Here is a 22,694-nt window from a genome sequence, read left to right on the forward strand (position 1 = left end):
TTCAGAGATTTGAAAAATGGCGCCACCCTCCATCTTCGTCTTCAACCTCAAGCTCCATCAATTCAAATTTCTGAACTCTCTCAACTCTCAACCATTTGCAATGATGTAAACATGAAACTTGCTCTAAATTCACTCACGATTCTAAATATGTAACTAACATGAATTAATATTAACTACATCTAACTAATTTACCAGAAATCGTGAAGAACCCTAAAATTTCAAAATCAAATTAAATGACTATACTGCAAGATAAATGGATGATGATAGAGGGTTTTCAATCCTCTGATGATGCTGAACAAGATAGAATCGAGCTATTTCACAAAGAGTACTTAAATTAGAGAAGTGAGGTTCAGGAACTTACCTCTGAAAATGGAGGTCGTGAGGATGATTGAGAGCACCTGGGCTTGAATGAATGATCTCAATAGCTTCCCTGAGACCCAATGATGCTAACTGAATGCTTGTTGGAGCTTGAATCCTCCTGAATTTCAAACCCCCCCTTTCTAAGTGTTTTTCTATCCTTCATATATATAACAAAAAAAATGAAACGAGCTAGAGGTTACATCGTGGATGAAGAAATCTCTAGGAATGCTTCTGGTTTTTTAACCCTTGCTCGGCTCCGTTCTTCTACTACTTGTTGTGATTGATCTGATTTTGTGCTCCTTGCGATGCGTGAGTTTGTTGTGTTGCTGTGATAGTTTCAGGTTTCTGAGTGAAGTTTGGTTGGGGTTTCTGTAGGATTTTTCTGCGTTGAGAGGTTAGGTCGAATGAATAAATGTGAGGTTGAGCGTGTTTGTTGCGGTTTGGATGTGAGCATGTTGCTCTGTGGAGGTTTGTATGTGCGTGAAGGTGAGGTCTGAGTGAGTATATTGTGGGTTTGAATGAGTGTTAAGGTTTAGTGTGTAAAATGAGGTTTTAATAGAATGTTGCTTTTTCGTTGGTGAATCAGAGTGAGGAAGGTTTGATATGGAAATCGTTGGTGTTTGATGTGAAACGGTTTTGAATCAATTTCTCAGTTAGGTATTTTTTTTGATGTGTCTTTGTGGCCTCCTTTCCCCCTTCTCTGTGTGGTCTCCCTCTGTTCTTTATAGATTAATTTGAGAGGGTTTTGGGGGGAAATGGGATCAGGACTTGAACAATTGTGGTTAACTATTTATTGCTTTTTTTGGTGCAGGTATTTGTGTGAACATTTAGGTGAAATTCTTGGTTGTTCTATGCAGGTTTTTTTGAAGCAGACTTTTGAGGTAGTATGTGATGGTGCAGGTTTTTGTTTGTTTCTGCAGCAAGTGGGTGGAGCATGGAAACATGAAGACAAATAAATGGGCCCTCTCTTTTATTTATTTTATTGTTTAGCGTAAAAAGAATGTAAATGGACTTTATAAAAAAAGAAAGTTGGGCCGGAACTAAAAAAATAGAAATAAAAAACTCTCTTTTTTGCTCTACACTTTTGACCAAATTAAGATTAACCTAAACTTGAAATAAAAATAATACTAATCCTAAACAAAAAGAAATAAACTAAATTATCTAAAAATTATATATATTTTTTTATAAAATGATAATAATTGAAAATGATAAAAGAAAATGGTTAGTAACAAAAACAAACTAAACTTAAAATAGTGAAATGAAGGAATAAAAAAGGATGACTTTATATTAAAAATTAATTTAATTTTAACAATAATTCGAATTGAAAAGATATTTCAAATTTGAACTAAAATTAAGATTAAAAGATTACTACAAAATCGAGGTATCTTTTTAGAGATTTTTTATTTTGAAGTAAAGTATGAACATGATAATATGTGACGCATCAAAAATGGACAAAATGCGTAGGGCAAAAATTGGGGTATGACAGATGCCCTTATTTAATTATCTCGAGGACCCAAATTTTTGTCCTTCCTATGCGAATGAAATGTAATGTATGGGCTGTTTTTATGAATGCAGTATGATATGAGACAGACTCTAAACTTTGTGGGGGATATGGTGCCACAAGAGACAAACTACTATTGGAGAGACTTGGAAAAGAGGGATAAAACTCTGGGTAAAAAAGATAGTAGGAACGTCTAAGAGTAGCTTTAGACGGTGGAAATAATCAGAGACATTCAATTGTAGCTTTGAATGAATCTGAATTAAAACTTTACTATGGATTATGACATCCATTTACTAGCTTTGGATGAAAGAGAAGATTACGACATTCAATTACTGGCTTTGGATAGAAATAAACGATTTTGACATCCAATTACTGGCTTTGGATGAAAGAAAAGATAATGACATCCAATTATTGGCTTTGGCTGGCAGCAGAAGATTATGACATCCAATTACTGGCTTTGGACGACAACAACAGAATATGACATCTAATTACTAGCTTTGGATGAAAGAAAAGATTACGACATCCAATTACTGACTTTGGATGGAAATAAAAGATTTTGACATCCAATTACTGGCTTTGGACGACAACAACAAAATATGACATCCAATTACTAGCTTTGGATGATAGAAAAGATTACGACATCCAATTACTGGCTTTGGATGTAAATAAAAGATTTTGATATCCAATTACTGGCTTGGGATGGCAACAAAAGATTATGATATCCAACTACTAGCTTTGGATGGACTGTAAATATCATAGCATTCAATTACTGGCTTTGAATGGCGACAAAATATCATGACATCCGATTACTAGCTTTGGATGACAACAAAAGATTATGATATCCTATTACTAGCTTTGGATGAAAAGAAGCAATACGTCCAAGAATAGCATTGGACGAAAAGATGGCCAGAAGGATATACTTCTGCTTTTGTAGGTGCCAAGTAAATTAGACTTATATCACAAGGTAAGATGTTAAAAACAACAAGACTTAGGGAAATGGTCATGAGTATGCATGATATATGAATCTTTCTATGCATGATATATGAATGATCAATGTGATGCAATTGGTTATGACAACTGAGGTAGAATCTTTTGTGAGGGAAGATTGGAACTCTGATTCCTCAACACCGGAACTCTGCCAACTTTGTTTCAGAAGATGTCTGAACACACTTCTGTCACACCGATGATCCTTTTGAGCAGGACTGATAAATTGCTTGGAGATTACTGAAGAAGATTGCCCCTGATTGACTATTGTAGGTTAACTGATCATTGCTTCAGTTTAACTATGTTGGGGATGAACTGATCATGTTCTCAGTTCTTGAAATGACTGATGGGAATGCTTGCCCCAGTATGAGTCTTGAAGAGATCTCTGGTTAACAAATCTTATACTGAACATCTTAAACAACAGGGTCTGGAAGCAAAGTGCCCCTGATAGGATTATTGATCAAGCTTCTCGATTGTTTGAACTTCCTTGAATATGAGTGTTTACTCGCAAATAAAATGTTCATTCAAAATGGTAATTTTAATGCAATGTTCAAAGCATATTTTGAAATCAAAGTCATTTATTGGAATGATGTAGTTGATGTAAAGCAAGTGAATCAAGGGTCCAAACATAAATGGTCTAGACATTCAAAATGATGAATAAAGTAAAGGTATGTCAAAACAAATGATTCGCAAAAATTTTTAGGAGTCAGGTTAACGCAACCTTGTTGTAGTATGCTTTCAAAATAAACCTAGCTTCAATTAGGTCTTTTGAGGGTTGTAACGTGGCTTGGTTCACGGTTTATGAAACAAAGGATATAGGCTCAAAGTAGATTGTACCCACCCCATTCTTCAAGATGATCTTCAGTCCTACGCTCAGTTAAATTATCCTATGCTCTCAGGTTCCAAGAGACTTTTGGAATTGCACCTATTCATGTGATGATGACTCATAAGTCAAGGGACTCTTTGAGGTGGCAATCACTTCTTCCCTTTGATAGTCACAAAGTTTTATTGTTGTTCAAGGAATTTATTGACTTTTTTTATTTCTATTATCCCTAACTTTTGCCTGGACTGTTTCATTTGAGATTACAGCCAGCGGGATGCCCCAATTTTGCCAAAGTCTCCTTCGTAGGTTTTGACTTAGCGGGATTTTTCTTCGAAATATTTTTTTTTGCATTGGAAAGATAGTGACTACCTTGATAGTGATTAATGATAACCATCTTGGTCACTTTTGATTGAATCCCTCATTGAGAGGTGTACTTAATGATTCTCTTGAAATTGAATGCACAACCGAATTAACTGAGAACTACCCTGCCCCAGGTTAAAATTGCGTTTTTTCATACAAAAAGAAACACCAACTTCTAGGCTCAGAGTTGACAAGGGATTAACTTCCTTATTTCTCCAGTTGTTTGGGGATTGAAGCAATGCATGTACATCACCAACAAAGTTTTATTTGAAAGCATATAATTCAACAATTTGGGTATTTGTTCTCATCATCCTCCCTCCAATCTTCGCATAAACAAAAGTTTGATAAAGAAAGTGAACAAGAGATATATATTTTTTTTTTTAAAAAAAAGAAAGCATAAAGATAGACACAATGAATTCAATTGAATTAAAATACGCAATGCTCATTTCATTAAAATTAACATTCAAGAACAAACAAAGTTCAAATGCAGTACACAATATAAAATAAGGCAATTGCAAACAAAAAGAAACAAGGCCTAGTGACTAATCAGTGACGAGGATGAGCTATCTTGTCTGAAACACTTGGCTTTAGAAGAGTAACTCGTCGTTCTCAGTCTTCAGCCACTTTTATCCTGCTCAGGCAAAGGATTCTTGACAACATTAGGACCAACGTCCTTGAAATACAACATATTTTCCCTCATCAATTCTTGCACCCTAGCCTCTAGTGCAAAGCAGTGTTCCAAATCGTGACCAACACTACCTTGATGAAAAGGGAAATGGAGATCAAATCGGAATCCTTTTGGAGGAGGATTTTGAACAGGAGGCATAGCTCTTTTTGTAATCAGCCCTTTTTGAACCAACGCAGAATATAGCTCATTGTAAGACATAGGAATAGGATCAAAGTGAGTTCTATTGCGATTTTGATTCTGGTTAGCAGCCTGAGGTTGAGCAGCTTCAGTTTTTTGAGGAAACAAATTAACATACATCATTGGAATCGGATCAAAGTGGCGAGGCGTCTTTTGTTGTTTCCTTAATGTTTTATTCAGATTCTTGCCTTGCCACTGATTTCCTTGGCTTTGTCGAGGGATAGACAAAGATTGTTGATCAGGAAGTTTTGAGAAGGAGGGTTGGGGAAGATCCTTGGGAGACAGCCCATAGGCTTCCACTTAAGCACGCATTGGATGATACTGCCTTTCAGCTATGGTAGGATTAATAGGAATTATAGGAGTATGCACTTCTGGTGCAATGATTGGTGGAGAGATTTTCTCTCTTCTCAGTAAGGCTTCCAGAATTCCCACAATCTGACTCATTTTCTCCTTCAATTGGATAACTTCCACTCACAATAACTCTTGGTCTTGTTGAAGTTCTTCCATGGTCTTCGAATAATGCTTCTATGTCAACGTGTCGAGGAATCAGCTTGAAGGTTAATAGAAGGCTGTTGAAGATAAAGACAGACGGTATGAGTTGTCAACTTTAATGTATGAATATGGATGCATGGATTTTTTGCTATTTTTTGTGCAAAAATGAATGACATGTCATGTCATGTATGGTTTACATGTAATGGATTTCAAATCATATGGAACAGAAAGATTCTGATTTCTCGGCACAAAGTGGCACACAATAGGATATTTCCAAGGCTTTTTCGACAAGGTTCTAGACACGGTTCTCAGAGTTACGAACTCCTTTTGAAAACGTAATCATCTAGAAAATAACTTACCATCCAACCTCGTTTTCAAATGAAGCCTATTCTGAGTGTGGTTTTCGCACTTACCCACAGTAATAGTTACGTTACGCAAGTTGGGTGCGTAACCACCATTTCCTAAAAAGTCATGGTTTAAGGTTTTTCTAAAGGTCCCTAGGGTTAACGATCCAAATTGAAAATATAATCGCCCAAGTAAATAACTTACTTAATCGGAGAAGTTTTCTCAAAGGACCTACTCTAGGCTGGGTATTAGTACCTCCCACTTGACTCTATGTCAAGCAAGTTTAATACTAAACCACCATCTTATCTTATGTGTTTCTCAAGCTCGGGTGTAGAGCTTTGTCCATAATGTGCCAATAATAGAAATATTTCAACCATGATGATGAGAAATCAAAATAATAATATAATAAAGGCAAATAAAGAAGCGAGTAAATAAAAGCTAACAATATCGCATGAAAAACTAAACTAGGGTTGACTCTATTAGGAAGTCCCCAGCAGAGTCGCCAGCTATCACAGGTCAAAAAATAAACCCACCACGAAAGATCAAACAAAATCGCCACCAAATTTTATTTATTCCAAAAAGGGAAAATATCGATAAAACCCACGAAAGAAAGATAAGACGGTCGTTGTAACCAAATTTGGGTTCGGGTGTCGGTTAAGCAAAGGGAAGGTATTAGCACCCCTTACCTCCATCGTACTCGATGGGACCCATTTAGATAGTCTTGTGATTGATTGCTAGCGTGGTGTTTACTTGCGTTCTTTATTAAGTGAAAGTGACAAAAAATGGTTTTTTATTATTGTGCTCGCCAAGACGTTTGTATCTTGTGCCTATGTATTCCCTCGTGCAATGGGAAAGTCAGAGCAATTGTAGTTCGGGGTAAAAAAGACTATGAGTTTGTTTGTTGGTTTTAGCGAGAGGTACTCGATCGCATTCAAAAAATACTATGCACACATGGATAAGACATTGTTTGCATCACTACAAGAATGGATAACTAAATCAAGAGTAAGACGAGATTTTAGCCATCATCGCATTCGAGTGGAAAACATTCAATTTTCACATGTTTGCATTTGAATTTGACTAAGCGTCTCGTTTATGAAAAGAGGTTTTTTAAATGAAAAGCCATAAGGCAAAAGGATTGAATGTTTGAAGTAGGATTCGAAAATAAAGTGTAATGGAAAAGAAGCTTCCTGTTGATCAACATCAAGTGTTTGAAACTTATCTCAAAAAAAGATTGGTTTATCGGTGAAATTGCTTAGTAAATTAAAATGCACTTAAATAATTAACATAATTAATTTGACTAAAAGAAATTTAATTAATTTAAATAAGGTAATTAAACTTAATTAACTAAATCATTTAGTTAATTAAATATAAATAAAAAAAAGTAGATGAAGTTGAAATAAAAGGAAATTGGGCCAAGGCAAGGCCCATCAGTTAATGCTACAGGGAGGGATGGAAATAGGAAAATTATACCCCGTACCCCTACATTTATCCTAATACCCCAACAATTTTAAAAAAAATTCCAATTTTATCCTTATTAAATTTTTAACTTTTCTTTTTTATTTTTTTTTTCAATTTTACTGAACCGGATATCCCAAGGGTGGGTGTTCCGGTTCCTTTTTTTTTTTTCAATTTTACTGAACCGGATATCCCAGAATTGGGTGTTCCGGTTCTCACAAATTAAACAAAAAACCTAATTGATCAACAGAGAAGGAAACAATTCGAAATCAACCAAAAAAGATGGAGCTAAGTGAAGTGATTACCGATTTTGCTTCGATGTGGTTGACGCAAGCTGAAGCGTGTTGGATTCAGATTTGGGAAGCTGTTGGCGCGTCTGTTATGTTGCATTCTGAATCAGCCAATCAGTTTCGTGTCGGAAGCTTACGGATCATCGAAGATGAAGAGGTGATCTATTCCGTGCGGCTTTGTTGTTGCTGTTGTTGTTTCGATGAGGTCGACGACATCATCTATGCGAGTTCACCGGCGAATAGAGGACTGCGGGCAGCTCCATCTGTGGTGGCTGTGGGATCGTGACTAGCCGGTTGGAGATCTTCGATCAATGCATTTCGATTTTGTGCAGCGGCTGTACCTAAAAAGAGAAAAAATTACAATTTACAGGTTATGACATAAAGACAAAGATTAGTGGTTAATGATTGAAATTATATGCAGGTTTTAATGGTGAATCAACAGAGAAGGGTCGGAAAGATAGAGAGGAAGAGAGTGTGACGTGTTCTCTTCATCCAATTCATAATTCAATGTTGAAAAAAAAAAAAAACCGGAACACCCAATTCTGGGATATCCGGTTCAGTAAAATTGAAAAAAAAAAAGGAACCGGAACACCCACCCTTGAGATATCCGGTTCAGTAAAATCGAAAAAAATAAAAATAAAAAAAAAAGTTAAAAATTTAATAAGGATAAAATTGGAATTTTTTTAAAATTGTAGGGGTATTGGGATAAATGTAGGGGTACGGGGTATAATTTTCTGGAAATAGAGTGAACTGGTGGTGATGCTAAAATCAGCGTGGGCCAGAGCATTAGGACGATTTGGGCCAAACCAATGAAAACCCTAAGAAACAGGGTTCGGCCACCCTACCTTTTGTTCTGACTCTCTCACGAAGAAGAAGGAAAAATAAAACACGCTCTGAAAAATCTCCTTCTCTCTTGCGATTGTCTCTCTCGGTTCAAGCACACAAATCGTTTCAAAAACCTGACCCATAAACAACAACAAACATCTCTCGATTTCTCCCTCACTTTCTCGATCCCTCTCTGCATTTTTGTTTCCATCTCGCTCACATTTCTTATCTCCATGGATACAGAGCTTCAAAGCTCTGTGAAAACATTTTGCGCAAACATTCATATAAACAACAATCAATATACCCTCAATCCCAATCAAACCCTAGATCCCCAATATGATTTATTTTTAGAATCGGTTACATGTCAAATGGATTTATCACAACAACAAGCAACAAAAATATATATAACAAAAAACAATGAAATGAGCTAGAGGTTACGTCGTGGATGAAGAAATCTCCAGGTATGCTTCTGGTTTTTTAACCCTTGCTCGTCTCCGTTCTTCTTCTACTTGTTGTGATTGTTCTGATTTTGTGCTCCTTGTGATGCGTGAGTTTGTTGTATTGTTGTTTGAGTTGCCGTGAGAGTTTCAGGTTTCTGAGTGAAGTTTGGTTGAGGTTTCTATAGGATTTTTCTGTGTTGAGAGGTTAGGTCGAATGAATAAATGTGAGGTTGAGCGTGTTGGTTGGAGTTTGGATGTGAGCATGTTATTGTGCGGAGGTTTGTATGTGCGTGAAGGTGAGGTCTGAGTGAGTATATTGTGGGTTTGAATGAGTGTTAAGGTTTAGTGTGTAAAATGAGGTTTTAGTAGAATGTTGTTTTTTCGTTGGTGAACTAGTAGAAGACCCGTCCGCACGGGGTAAGTCAAATCTTAAGATGAATAGTGTATTACAAATATATAAAAAAAAATTTACAAATTTGAATGAGAAATGTTAATTTAAAATTAATAAAACATAATATAGATAACATGAATGTATATGTAGTAGCTATGTAAAAAAAAACATGGAAATGCAATAATCATTCCTATAAATAATAATTCGGCTACGTTGTTGGTTATATACAATTGTTATTATAAAATCACTAATAACTGAAAATATTTCAAAAGAAATATTAATCAAATTATCAACTTGATAAATTTAATATGTCTAGTAACTATAAATATTTAAAAATATGACTAATAACTATAAATATTTACAAATATCACTAATAATTATAAATATTTATAATATTTTTTTGTTTAAATAAAAAAAGCTATTAGGGTGATAGTGTCCCGTAAAATAGTGAATTTATGTTAATTATAAATATTTATAATATTTTTTTTGTTTAAAATAAAAAAGATATTGTGGTGATAATGTCATGTGAAAATTTTTTAGATTAATAGTTTTTAATTTTAATTGATATATAATTTATTTAAATGCAATTTATCTCTTATCCTATGAATAGTCTTCGTTATAACCATTAACATGCAAGTTACCCCATCCTATGTACTAAGGGCTCAAAAAAATGATGACAGAATGTATCTCTACAATAGTATATACTAGTATTTTACCCGTGCGATGCACGGGACAAATTATAGATAGATATTATATTTTTATAAAAAAAACAATTTAAATATAAAAAACAATTTTTGTTTTACAAATAGAAAATAATTAAAATTAATTAGTTAAATTAGTGAAAGATAAATTTTCTAAAAACAAATTGTATGTTTAAAAGTCCATCTTTAACGATATATGTTTTAAAAAAAATAATATTTAAACTATGAAGTATAAAAATTATAAATTACTAACTTTAAGTATTTTTTACGTTGATAATATAATAAAATATGCAATAATAAATAATTTGAGAAGAGAAAAACTGGCTATCAATTTTTACTTTTTATATACTTATAATATATTATATGATATTAAATTTTAATTAAAGAGTAGAATTAAAAGTTTATTTGGTTAGAGGATCATACTGAGATTTAGAATAAAAATATAACATTAAAATAGTTTAATTGGAATATGAAATGGAAATATTAAATATAGCATTAGAATATTCGTTGTAAAAGTTTACATAATATAATTTATTATTATATGAAAAAGAAAATTCATAATATTTTTATAAAATTGTCTTGCATTGATGATATAAAAAAATAAATTTAAAAAATTGAAAGAATTGTGGATAATAAAGATTTGAGAATATAATAAAATTATAGCAACTAATTAGGCACACGTGGAGAGGATAAATAAAATAAATCGCATTAATTTTTATCTTTCTGTTCTTTTCTTTATTTTCGGAAGAGCACTTTTTTATTTACTTAAAGAATAAAAGGATTATTGCACAATTATTAACATATCAGATAGTATAAGTGAAAAGTAGTTGTATTTAGCTTTTATTATTCTTTATTCACCGATCAATTCTTACCACTTATTATATCACAGACAAACATATAAATTTTATTATTTGTTTAAAAAGTATATACTATTTATAATATCATGTGTGGTTTTGGAAAAATATGAATGCGGAAATGTTATCAACGTTATTTAGATTTAGTAATTATTTGCATTTGATGCATTCTTTTTTAGTAGTAGTTAAACATCGTTTACATAAAATTAGTGAAAAATAATTTTAAGACAATTACACTAAATAAAAAATTATTCCAAAATACAAAATTAATAATATGGACCTATAAATTCTTTTCAAATTATAAATGATTTTTATAAATAAAAAATAAAGAATGAAAATAATATTTTATTAAAATTTATTAAAAATATGAGGGTCCACAGTTGGATAAGTCAATATTAAAAGGCTATTATTAGTATGAATATAAATTGTTTAATTTTTTAAAGAAAAAAATTGTTTAAAACTTCAAAAATAATGTTATAAATATAAAAATAATTATGTGTTAGACCAAACTTTTGAATAAAAGTATAAACAGACATATCAATATTAATGGAATGTATATAAGCATATAAGTATTATTGTACATAAAAGGGTAATTTATTTATAAAATATTAAAAAAGGAAAACTTGCAAGTGATTGGTGGTGGTATTTGGGCAAATAATGAGTAGAATGAAATTAAAGACCAAATAATAATATGAACAGTTTTTGTATGAAAAAAGTGAAGAATTTGAACAATTAAATGCACTTAGGCGGGATATTAATGAAGTTAATGAAAAATTGAGAGGGAAATCTTGTTAAGATAGTATTTTGTTTTAATATATTAAGGATACTAATCAAAATTTAGTTAAAATTTAGTTGTAAACATAGACCGATAATAATAATATTATGAGTTGAGAGGCTTTGGCTAACATACTGGTTGTGACAGTAGACTGCATTGGTATACATTCATTTTGATAAAAATATAAAATATATTTAGATATATATATATATATATAATTTTAAAATGAGTTTCTTAATTGTAAAATGAACCATGATCATATAAATTTAATTTAATAAAATAAAATATGTATTATATTGACATTGACCCGTGAATTAAAATTTTTATTATTCAATTTTTTTTATTTAATATCAATAAATAGTAATTAAAATATATTTCGAGATAGAAAATAAAAGAATGCATACTTTTTAAATTGGATTGATAACATTGTTATTTGTTTATAGTAAAAAAATATAAATTTTGTCTTTTAAATAAAGACAATTGTTAATTAAATTAATAAGGTAATATGATATAGTGGCCCCTGAGATGGAACAAATTTTGTATTTTATTAAAATTATAAAATATACTAATTAATATTTTTAGTGGTAATACATTAAAATTAATTTCATTTAAAAGAAAATTAAGCTCATATTTTCAATGTTAAAATAGGGCAATTTGTTGACTAAGTTAATGATTATACATTTAACCTGTTCTGTAATTTGTATATATGGCTCTCCAATGTTCCGTAATTTGTATTTATTTAAAATTTACAGCTTCTCATAGTTAATCTATTCAAAGTCCTTTGACTCTGATTGATTAAGAAAAGCTCTTTGACTCAAAAAGAAAGTTAAATTGTTTATTAATAGAAAATTTTAAAGAGTTGATTGACTAAAAAAGCACTCCTTTGACTCTGATTGATTAAGAAAAGCTCTGACTCAAAAAGAAAGTTAAATTGTTTATTAATAGAAAATTTTAAAGAGTTGATTGACTAAAAAAGCACTCGAGGAGCAGAAAACTGTATAGTCTAAATTAGGTAAATAAAAAAAATGTAACTAAATCGAATTTATTTTTAATGTAGTTAGGTCATCCTCGCAATATTAAATACATATTTCATTTTCATAAAACATGTACATTTTGGAATCTTGCTCCTTAAAAGATAACAGAAAAATTAAAAACAACATGCGGAAGAATCTACATGTACAAACACGATTTAAGAAAATTATATAGTCTAGACATGTACATTTTGAACTACGTCTGTATTTTAATCAGCAGTAATAGACAAAAAGTTAAGAGGTTGTGATAGCTTGCAACTGCAACCAACGAATATCAAAAGAAAAAACTATGACCAAGTTGACAAAAACTCATCATCTTCCTTAGATACCTTGAAAATTCCAGCTTTCAAATTATACCTAGTTAAGGTGACACCTATTTTGAATTTCCTGATATGCTTTATCTAACACAGATGAGACAAGATGAGAAGTTACTTTCCTGCTCATCTTTCCTACAATGCATGATTTTAACAACCCTATGTTTCAGACTCCGACTCATGCGCCAAAGCTTTATTTTACGGCCAAGGTTGAGGATGAAGAAACATTAATAACATACGATTATAGGATACCGTAATGTCTTTGGTTTGCAGGTAATAAAGGATTGGAAGAAGCATCCTGCCTGCGAGTCTGACTACTCATTTTCTTACTTCCTCCTTCCTGAATCCTGTCTTTGGTTTCATTTAGGCTGGTTGGAAGAACGCAGTTGCAGAGAAAACCTTCATGCTGAGAAGCAGAACTTACCATTAGCAAAAGAACATTTGAAACATTCAACGCAATAATATAAACAAGTACATATTATAAGGAAAACATTTTAGAGAACAGAAACATTTGAAACATTTTTCCCCTATGCAATAATATCTTTAACATTTCCTCTTAGTTGTAACGAATTAACAACTAAGAACCTGACCAAATATTAAATATAGATGAGATTCTTGGGAAAATGCCATTTTCAGCCAACATATTCTGTCTGCGATGAAGATTACCTCAACATGAGTATTCCTTAGCAGCAAAATTCATTACATTGATCAAAGGGTGAGACATTTACTGAATTATCAAACGAAGCTCTTTTCCCGAACTGTTGGAAAATCTATCAACCTGTGTCATGTGCAGTACAAATATCTCAGTGAAAATCCAAGTTCTTAAACATCAGAACATGATGGATTGCAGAAGAACATCATCAGAACATGATTGATTGTAGAAGAACATCATTAGATATCAGCTATCAAAACAATTTTTCAAACCTTAGAACATAAATACTGGTGGAGTGTACCTATATAATCCACCTCCTCACCCTGTAGATTGATCTTCGATATAGATTGCAGCAACATCTCAGCATATCCTGCACAACTGAAATTCATATCATACACCTCATCCACGTATTCCACTTTGATTTTAATTAATAAACCACTAAGAACATCATTAGATATCAGCTATCATAAATTTTCAAACCTTAGAACATAATACTGGTGGAGTGTGTACCTATATAATCGACCTCCTCACCCTGTAGATTGATCTTCGATATAGATTGCAGCAACATCTCAGCATATCCTGCAGAACCGAAATTCATATATATACCTTATCCACGTATTCCACTTTTCTTTTAATTAATAAACCACTAAGATAACCGCAATTTACGACTCCAAGTTTCAGAATACATGTCAGTACGAAATTTTTTTGATATCATATGAATCATATCCGACAAATTCAATAGTAAACGCCATATAATCCCTAATTAACATACAGAATATGGTAATAAACATAAAAAAGGATATTCAAAAATGTACAACACACATCAGACTTAAGATTTGTTGTTTTATCATTAAATCATAAGTCTGATGTCATATAAGGGGCACAAAGTGTTTACTAATCAAGGAATGTTTCTTTATACTCAGTAACTTGTTGCTGCTATATACAATAGCATAACCACTATATCAGTTCATAGGTATGAGTCTAGTAAGACACGAAATGCACATTATCGGCAGTCTGATAGCATGTTAGCACATGCTGGTTGGCATTATAGCTTTTGTTTTAGTCGAATAAGTGATTTCATTTTTAGGATGAAAGCTTAAAGTTAGATTTTCTCATTATTTAAATCCTGAGAGAATTCAGAAAGTGATATGTGAAAGGGCTGATTTATTTGATTGGCCTCCAGAACCAAAAGCAATTTGTGAAGCTAACACCGCAAACCATAAAATAGACTAACCCTTTTTAGAAAGCTACAAGGTTGATTCTACTTCTGCTTTAGTGAAAAGTGAAGTATAGAAAAACACTTAGAAATGGGGGGTTTGAATAAGTGTGACTTTAAAAACTCTTAAGATAAAAACGATTAACACAATTATTTTTATCCTGGTTCGTTGTTAACGAAACTACTCCAGTCTACCCCCTTAGAGTGATTTACCTCAATTGAGGATAATCCACTAATCAATCTTGATTTCAATGGTTTTCCACTTAGATACCTTCTAAGTCTTCTAGAGTATACTGATCACAACTTGATCACTCTAGGAATACACCACTTAGAAACTTCTAAGTCTTCTAGAGTCTACTGATCTCACTGATCACTCTAGGAACCTTTTACAATCAATGTAAAATAAATGTTTACAAGAGTATTGAAATGCTTCTTAGAAAGTTAGAATCACAACTGTGATATTTCTCTTAAGTTCTAAGCTTAACACTCACTAAATATTACAATAGTTGTGAGGTTGAAGATGAAGTTCGTGAGCTTTGAATTTGACAGCTGTTAAATGCAGTATAGGGCAAGCAACAAAAAAGATTTGGAAATATTGATCCGGGAATTATCGTCTTTAGAGTTGGAGAGATGTCATTCAACAGCTTCTATAGTTTAGAGCTTGGGTTTGAATGAACGAAAGGTAAACAAAGATATGGACAAGAAAAGAATAAACACATTCTTAGAAGAGAAATAACTTATCAGGAATGTAAATATATTCACTCTTCACAAACATACACTTACCAACCCGTTATACTCAACCTACGATACTCATCTATGTCATCACGTATCTCTCACATAAGCGTCCATCTCTGGAGCACAAACGAGATAATCTCACAACTAAGGTTATCTCTAATGCAAAGTCGCGAGAACATCCGTATTCTCGCGTTGGCGATCTCTCGCGCGCCGCTCAAACACGAAAGCATTACGTACAAATACAAACGGTGAATGCTAGCTCTAAATCTATCTATAGAGTTCAGAAACTAACAGATAATCATCCTAGATAAGGATTCAAGAAGTTTATCTCTAAAGCAACCCAAATCCCCAGCATAGAGCAAAAATCCAGGATAATATCAACACAGATTTGTAAAGCAAGTTAAACATAACATTATAATCGGTAAATATACATAAGATTCAAGTAAATATACAAACAAAACCCAACACAAAAGAAATACAAAGAGAATAGAAGAGATGAACCAAACATCTCGCAGGTTGTCAGCTCCGGTTGATGAGAAATCCACCTCTGATCTTTCAAGTGCATGACCCAGTGTTGTTTTCTAAGCCAATCCTACTCTAAGAATGAAAATGATGGAGTTGGAACTAAAAATTTACCAAAACCATACCCTAGAAATGTTACAAATGAAGAAATATAAACACAATTTCTGCTACGATCGCTTAGCGGGCAAACCTCGTTGAGCGGACTACACTTATTATAAAAATATCTAGAACAGTAAACAGACCTCCGCTTAGCGGCCAGACCTCCGCTTAACGGCCAGGAAAATTGGTTCGCCACTGGAAAGCGCGCTGGACGGGCGCTCAGCGGAGCTTGCTGAACAAAACTTCTCCAAAATGGCTCCAAAATTGCTCCAAAGTGTTCCAAACTTGCCCGCTTCATTCCAAGCTTCCCAAAATATAAAATACCTACAAAAACATAAAGAAAAGCTAGTAAATGATACATAAAACAAATGAAAACTAAAGTATGCGAATATATACATAAAAGTGGGGATTTTATTACAAAATCAAAATGAATAGAATCGATAAGTGCCACAATTATATACTCAAAATAGCAACATTTTGGCACTTATCAAACTCTCCCCAACTTGAAACTTTGTTTGTCCTCAAACAATGTCAAATAAATCAAAGAATTGAAAGTAATAAACCAAAGAATTATGAATCAACAAGTTTTGAAAACCAAAAACAAATGTATGGCTCAATACAAAAACGTATAAACAAAGTAAATACTTACCACTATCCTACAACGATAACATCTAAACGAAACGAATCCTAAGCACAAAAAGCATACAAAACATTCTAACACAATACATGCTCACATCATGAATCACACCTAGCAAAAATTCATCAATGGATGAAGAACGCACAAATGTGAAGAACTTTTAACACTCATCCAACAATCTTGCAAACAAAAGATTAAATTATGCATTCATCCAAAAATCACATTGAAGACATAAAAGCAAGAATCACAAGGGCTTTTCAAGGTTGTAATGTGGTTTGGTTAACAAACAAGGGATAAGTCCTAAGGCTAATCGAAACAAAAACTTGCCTAAACCTAAGGGAGTGATCAATCCACCAAAGATTCAAACAACAAAATTTCGATTAAAATTCTTCCTTAACCACAAGTTTCTCAAACCAATCACAATACTTATTAGCACAATTATTCGCTTCTCTTTTCTTTTTGTTTTTCAAAACTTTTTCATATATTTTTTCTTTCTTTTTCTTTTCTTTTTTTTTTCTTTTCAACCTCATAGCAACAACCAAATAAGTAGCAACCATTTCTTCTCCCCAACTTGAATTCAACCACACCATCATATGAATACTCCCTACTTTCTAAGACAAGGTAAAAATTCATACCAAAAATCATGGTTGAGGGTTCAACAAAACAAAGAATCAATCATCCATACAAAAAATGAGAACTAAACACTCAAAGATAAGTGTTTAGCAAAAACAACATGGACATTGACAAAAAGGCTCAAAAGGGTTAACAAATGATCACACACTCACAAGGTGAATTGACTATTTGGTTATGGTGGTTGTGCTCAAAATGAAACAAAATGCCTTGATCCTTTTCATGATTTCATAAAATCAACATAAACAAAAGATTAAGCATAATAAAATCCAGTTAAAACAAAGATTGTGGCCTCCAGCATATATGAACAATGGAAAGCTTCCTCACATTTATGGTTTAGGAACTAAAGTGATTCAATCAACAAGCAAGTAATGCAAAAGAATGAATGTTATGGTAATTGTACAAATGAAAAGTTTCCTAAACATGATATGCTATAGAAAGCGATAAATGAGTACCTTGAATGATACAACATCAAAAATAATATCCTACCATACATCCGCAAGTTGAAACACTCAAGCTTTGGAAAATCACCTCAAAAATCTTCGAATCACCGAACAAAATTTGAGTACAAAAAACCAATAAAATAATTAGAAAAACAAAACTAATATATATTACTAATTAGCCTTGGTGAAAGTGGGAAAAAGAGTGAACCAAGTGGAATAGGAATCCCACTGATACAAAGCAAGAAAACAAAATTTTACTGTCATCGCTTAGCGGAGCTAGGCTCGCTTAGCGGATGACAGAAAAACCAGAAAAACCAGAACATAAACAGCTGTTCCCATCACTCACCACTTCACCTAAATACCTCATAAACAAAAATATAAACAACATTTACAACCGTTGGGGTGCCTCCCAACAAGCGCTTGTTTTACGTCGTTAGCTCGACGCCTTTATTGTTTCGGTGTTTGGAAAGTAGCTTTCTCCCTTCATGCCATGGTGAAGTCTCACCGCACAAGCCTATAGAAAGTGTCCTAACCAAAGCACTCAACAAACGTAATGGGTGCAAATATATACAATGATCAAACGAACATAAAAACAAAAATATACAACCATATACATAAACAAACACATATGCACAAGTATGAAACACAAACAACTATTATCATACAAAAAGGTAAAGTTGGTGAATGTTGGATTCACAAGTTGAAAAGTGAAGATTTGTTATTAAAGAGCTCATCCGAGATCAACATGTTTCACCAACATTCACCAATAAAAGTATACTTATATGTAACATGTACAAGTAAACTTATATGGTGAACATAAACAAGTAAACATGTACAAGTAAATATATACACGTGGAACTATACAATATATACATTATATACAAAGCTCAAAACCACATAAACTATTGCGATGCAATTCAACAACCATCCCCGGCAACGGCGCCATTTTGTTGAATGCAGTATAGGGCAAGCAACAAAAAAGATTTGGAAATATTGATCCGGGAATTATCGTCCTCAGAGATGGAGAGATGTCATTCAACAGTTTCTACAGTTTAGAGCTTGGGTTTGAATGAACGATAGGTAAACCAAGATATGGACAAGAAAAGAATAAACACATTCTTAGAAGAGAAATAACTTATCAGGAATGTAAATATATTCACTCTTCACAAACATACACTTACCAACCCGTTATACTCAACCTACGATACTCATCTATGTCATCACGTATCTCTCACATAAGCGTCCATCTCGGGAGCACAAACGAGATAATCTCACAACTAAGGTTATCTCTAACGCGAAGTCGCGAGAACATCCGTATTCTCGCGTCGGCGATCTCACGCGCGCCGCTCAAACACGAAAGCATTACGTACAGATACAAACGGTGAATGCTAGCTCTAAATCTATCTCTAGAGTTCAGAAACTAACAGATAATCATCCTAGATAAGGATTCAGGAAGTTTATCTCTAAAGCAACCCAAATCCCCAGCATAGAGCAAAAATCCAGGATAATATCAACACAGATTTGTAAAGCAAGTTAAACATAACATTATAATCGGTAAATATACATAAGATTCAAGTAAATATACAAACAAAACCCAACACAAAAGAAATACACAGAGAATAGAAGAGATGAACCAAACATCTCGCAGGTTGTCAGCTCCGGTTGATGAGAAATCCACCTCTGATCTTCCAAGTGCATGACCCGGTGTTATTTTCTAAGCCAATCCTACTCTAAGAATGAAAATGATGGAGTTGGAACTAAAAATTTCCCAAAACCATACCCTAGAAATGTTACAAATGAAGAAATATAAACACAATTTCTGCTACGGTCGCTTAGCGGGCAAACCTCGCTGAGCGGACTACACTTATTACAAAAATATCTAGAACAGTAAACAGACCTCCGCTTAGCGGCCAGGAAAATTGGTTCGCAACTGGAAAGCGTGCTGGACAGGCGCTCAACGGAGCTTGCTGAACAAAACTTCTCCAAAATGTCTCCAAAATTGCTCCAATGTGTTCCAAACTTGCCCGCTTCATTCCAAGCTTCCCAAAATATAAAATACCTACAAAAAAAATAAAGAAAAGCTAGTAAATGATACATAAAACAAATGAAAACTAAAGTATGCGAATATATACACAAAAGTGGGGATTTTATTACAAAATCAGAATGAATAGAATCGATAAGTGCCACAATTATATACTCAAAATAGCAACATTTTGGCACTTATCAACAGCGTTTCTGTATTATGCGCAAGTGTTGTATTGAACTTCACATCAGAACTTCTATATATAGGCGTTTGAGAAGATTACTGTTGGGAGCATTTAATGCGTTGCGTGTATAGTACAGCTCTGCATTTAATGTTTCACACTTTTGTCAACTACCTCGAGCCATGCTTTTGCTGCTTTTACAGACTTTGCCTTTTGTAGCTTCTAACGTTCCTTTTGTCAGTCAGAGTAGCCTGTCATCTTGTACTTGCTTCTGATCTCAGATTTGTGAATACAACGTTTGAATAATCAGAGTCATCCAGCTAGGTGCAGAGCATCTTCTTGTCTTCAGACCTTGAAGTGCTTGAGCCTGATACCATAAGAACTTCAGTGCTTCTGCTTCTGATCTCATGTTCTTTTGATGCTTCATAGACCATGTTCTGATTCTGCTTGACCATCTTCTGATGTCTTGCGAGAGCATGTTCTGATGTTGCAATCTTAAACCTTCTGAGTCAGTGCTTCTGAGTGTTGAATTGTGCATACTCTTTATATATTTCTTGAAATGGAAAATGCAAAGGATTAGAGTACCACATTGTCTTATACAAAATTCATATACATTGTTATCATCAAAACAAGAATGTTGATCAGAACAAATCTTGTTCTAACAATCTCCCCCTTTTTGATGATGACAAAAACATATATAATTGATATGAATTTGCAATCAGAATATCAGATGACAAAAGACAATTTCACAGATATAGCATAAGCATATAATCAGAGTGTGTGAATATGTCTCCCCCTGAGATTAACAATCTCCCCCTCAAATAAATACTAGAAGAGTTTATAAATAAAAGACTTCCCTGAGTATTTTCCATTTCGGTAGATACGTTCACTTTGCCTAGAACTTCAGAACATTCAGAGCTTCTGCTTCTTGCTTCCATAGGACAGCTCAAGAGCTTTGAATTTCTTCTTGAACCATAGCATGCTTGATTGTATCAGAATATTCTTGAATGTATCAGAGCATCTTCACATCCTGAAATGTTTCAGAGCATACTAGACGAAAATAATCAGATCATGATTAGATCAAAACATTCTTTTAAGAAAGAACATGTATCAGAGCAATTAAGAGAAGACAATGTATCAGGGCATATTCTTCAAAGAGAATATCAGAACATTCTTCTTGCTTCTGATCTTGAAGCTTCACAGCACTAAGCTTGCTTCAATTTTTCCAAGACATGCTTCTTTATAGAATTGCTTTTCCCCATGTATTTGCTTCTCATGTTGAGCTTTTTCAGAATATCTTCAATCCTGCAAAAAATCTCAAAGACATAGAACTTGCAAATAATGTTAGGAATGTTGAGACTTGATTCTAGCAACTGATATAATAAACCAAATCAATTATCATGTTTCTCCCCCTTTTGTCATAACATCAAAAAGCATTAAAAGATTCAGATGATAAAAGACACATAAAGTGAAGAAAATAATATTTCATTGATTAACAAAATATATCAGAAGTACAAGAGGGATAGAAGCAGATGCAAGAAACAGATCCATAAAACAAGAAGACATCTAATACCAAGACACACTACGACTAGCCTAGCCTAGAAGCTAACTTGGCCAGAAGGTTTTTAATCTCAGCACTGCTTTTTGTCTGCGTCTTCATAAAAGATCTGAACTCATTGTGAGTATCCTCATGCTTGGTCATACGAGAAGCAAGATCAACTTGATTCTGTTGAAGAGACTTCATGGTGTTTACCAGCACAAAAGGTCCAGCAGAAGAAGCATCAAAGCTATTGTCCATAAGAGGATTCTCAACAACAACATCGACCATGATAACATCGGCTTGATTTTCCTTAAGAGGAGATTGCATAGCAGGATGATTCTTAGCATCTTGAGTTTCAACCTCTTGAGTCTCAGCATCAGCTTCTGATTCAGAAGCATCTTCAACAAACACAGGAGAAGGGATTTCAACATCTGGAGTCTCTAAAGCCAGGAGAATTTCAGCCAAATTCTGAGGAGGTGTAGGAGCTGCAGGTTCTGATGGGTATTCAACTTCTAGATATACCATATTTGGTGCTTTATCAGAGGGATTCTCCCTTAACCAGTTGAATATGAACTGAAAGTCACCAGTCAGAACATGATAGCGAGGCTTCCACACAACCATAGCAAGTGGATGTACTTCCTCAAGCTCATCAGAAAATTCCTACTCTTCAAGAGATTTCCAACTCATGATGGGATGACAGTACTTACCATCATCTAACTCCATAGAGTAACCAGAAGATCCAGATGCATCAGCCAAGCATCTCTTCTGGATGTTCAGAAAATCAGTCTGAATATCCTTGTTAAAGATTTTCCACAACTTCCCAGTAGCAACATGATCCATCTTGGAGTCATGAGCAGCTTTTAGAGTATCCAACCCTGTTCTGACCTTATACATTAACAAGTCTTAACAAGTATCAATAGAGGGTTCAGGAGGATTAAAGGTGAAACGATAGTCAGGGTAAAGAAGACTATAGGGTTTAGATTCTCTTGAGAACAAAGCAGGGGTGATAGAAGAGGTTAAGGAGGATGAAGAATCTGCGGTGGAGGTGGTTGAGAATATATTTTCAGAAGGAAGTTGGGGAAAGGTAGCATTTAGTGGTTGAGGGTTTAGAACTGGTGTAGAAAGAAGTGGTTGGTTTCTGGTGGTGGAAGAGGATGGAATAACAGATGGAGGAGGCTTTTTCTGAGGGGGACGGTCAGAAGAATGGTAA

General features: G+C 33.6%; 1 long non-coding RNA gene across 1 annotated transcript; it reads right to left on the reverse strand.

Annotated features, from left to right (window-relative positions):
- Positions 1-13,305: 13,305 nt before the first annotated feature.
- On the reverse strand, positions 13,306-14,225 carry LOC131636841 (uncharacterized). The gene is made up of 3 exons (XR_009294196.1): positions 13,969-14,225; positions 13,760-13,828; positions 13,306-13,584 (listed from the first exon to the last, which is right to left on the reverse strand). It is a non-coding gene; the product is annotated as an uncharacterized LOC131636841 (long non-coding RNA).
- Positions 14,226-22,694: the final 8,469 nt, after the last annotated feature.

Source organism: Vicia villosa, unplaced genomic scaffold (assembly GCF_029867415.1).
Source record: "Vicia villosa cultivar HV-30 ecotype Madison, WI unplaced genomic scaffold, Vvil1.0 ctg.001843F_1_1, whole genome shotgun sequence".
Lineage (NCBI taxonomy): Eukaryota > Viridiplantae > Streptophyta > Magnoliopsida > Fabales > Fabaceae > Vicia > Vicia villosa.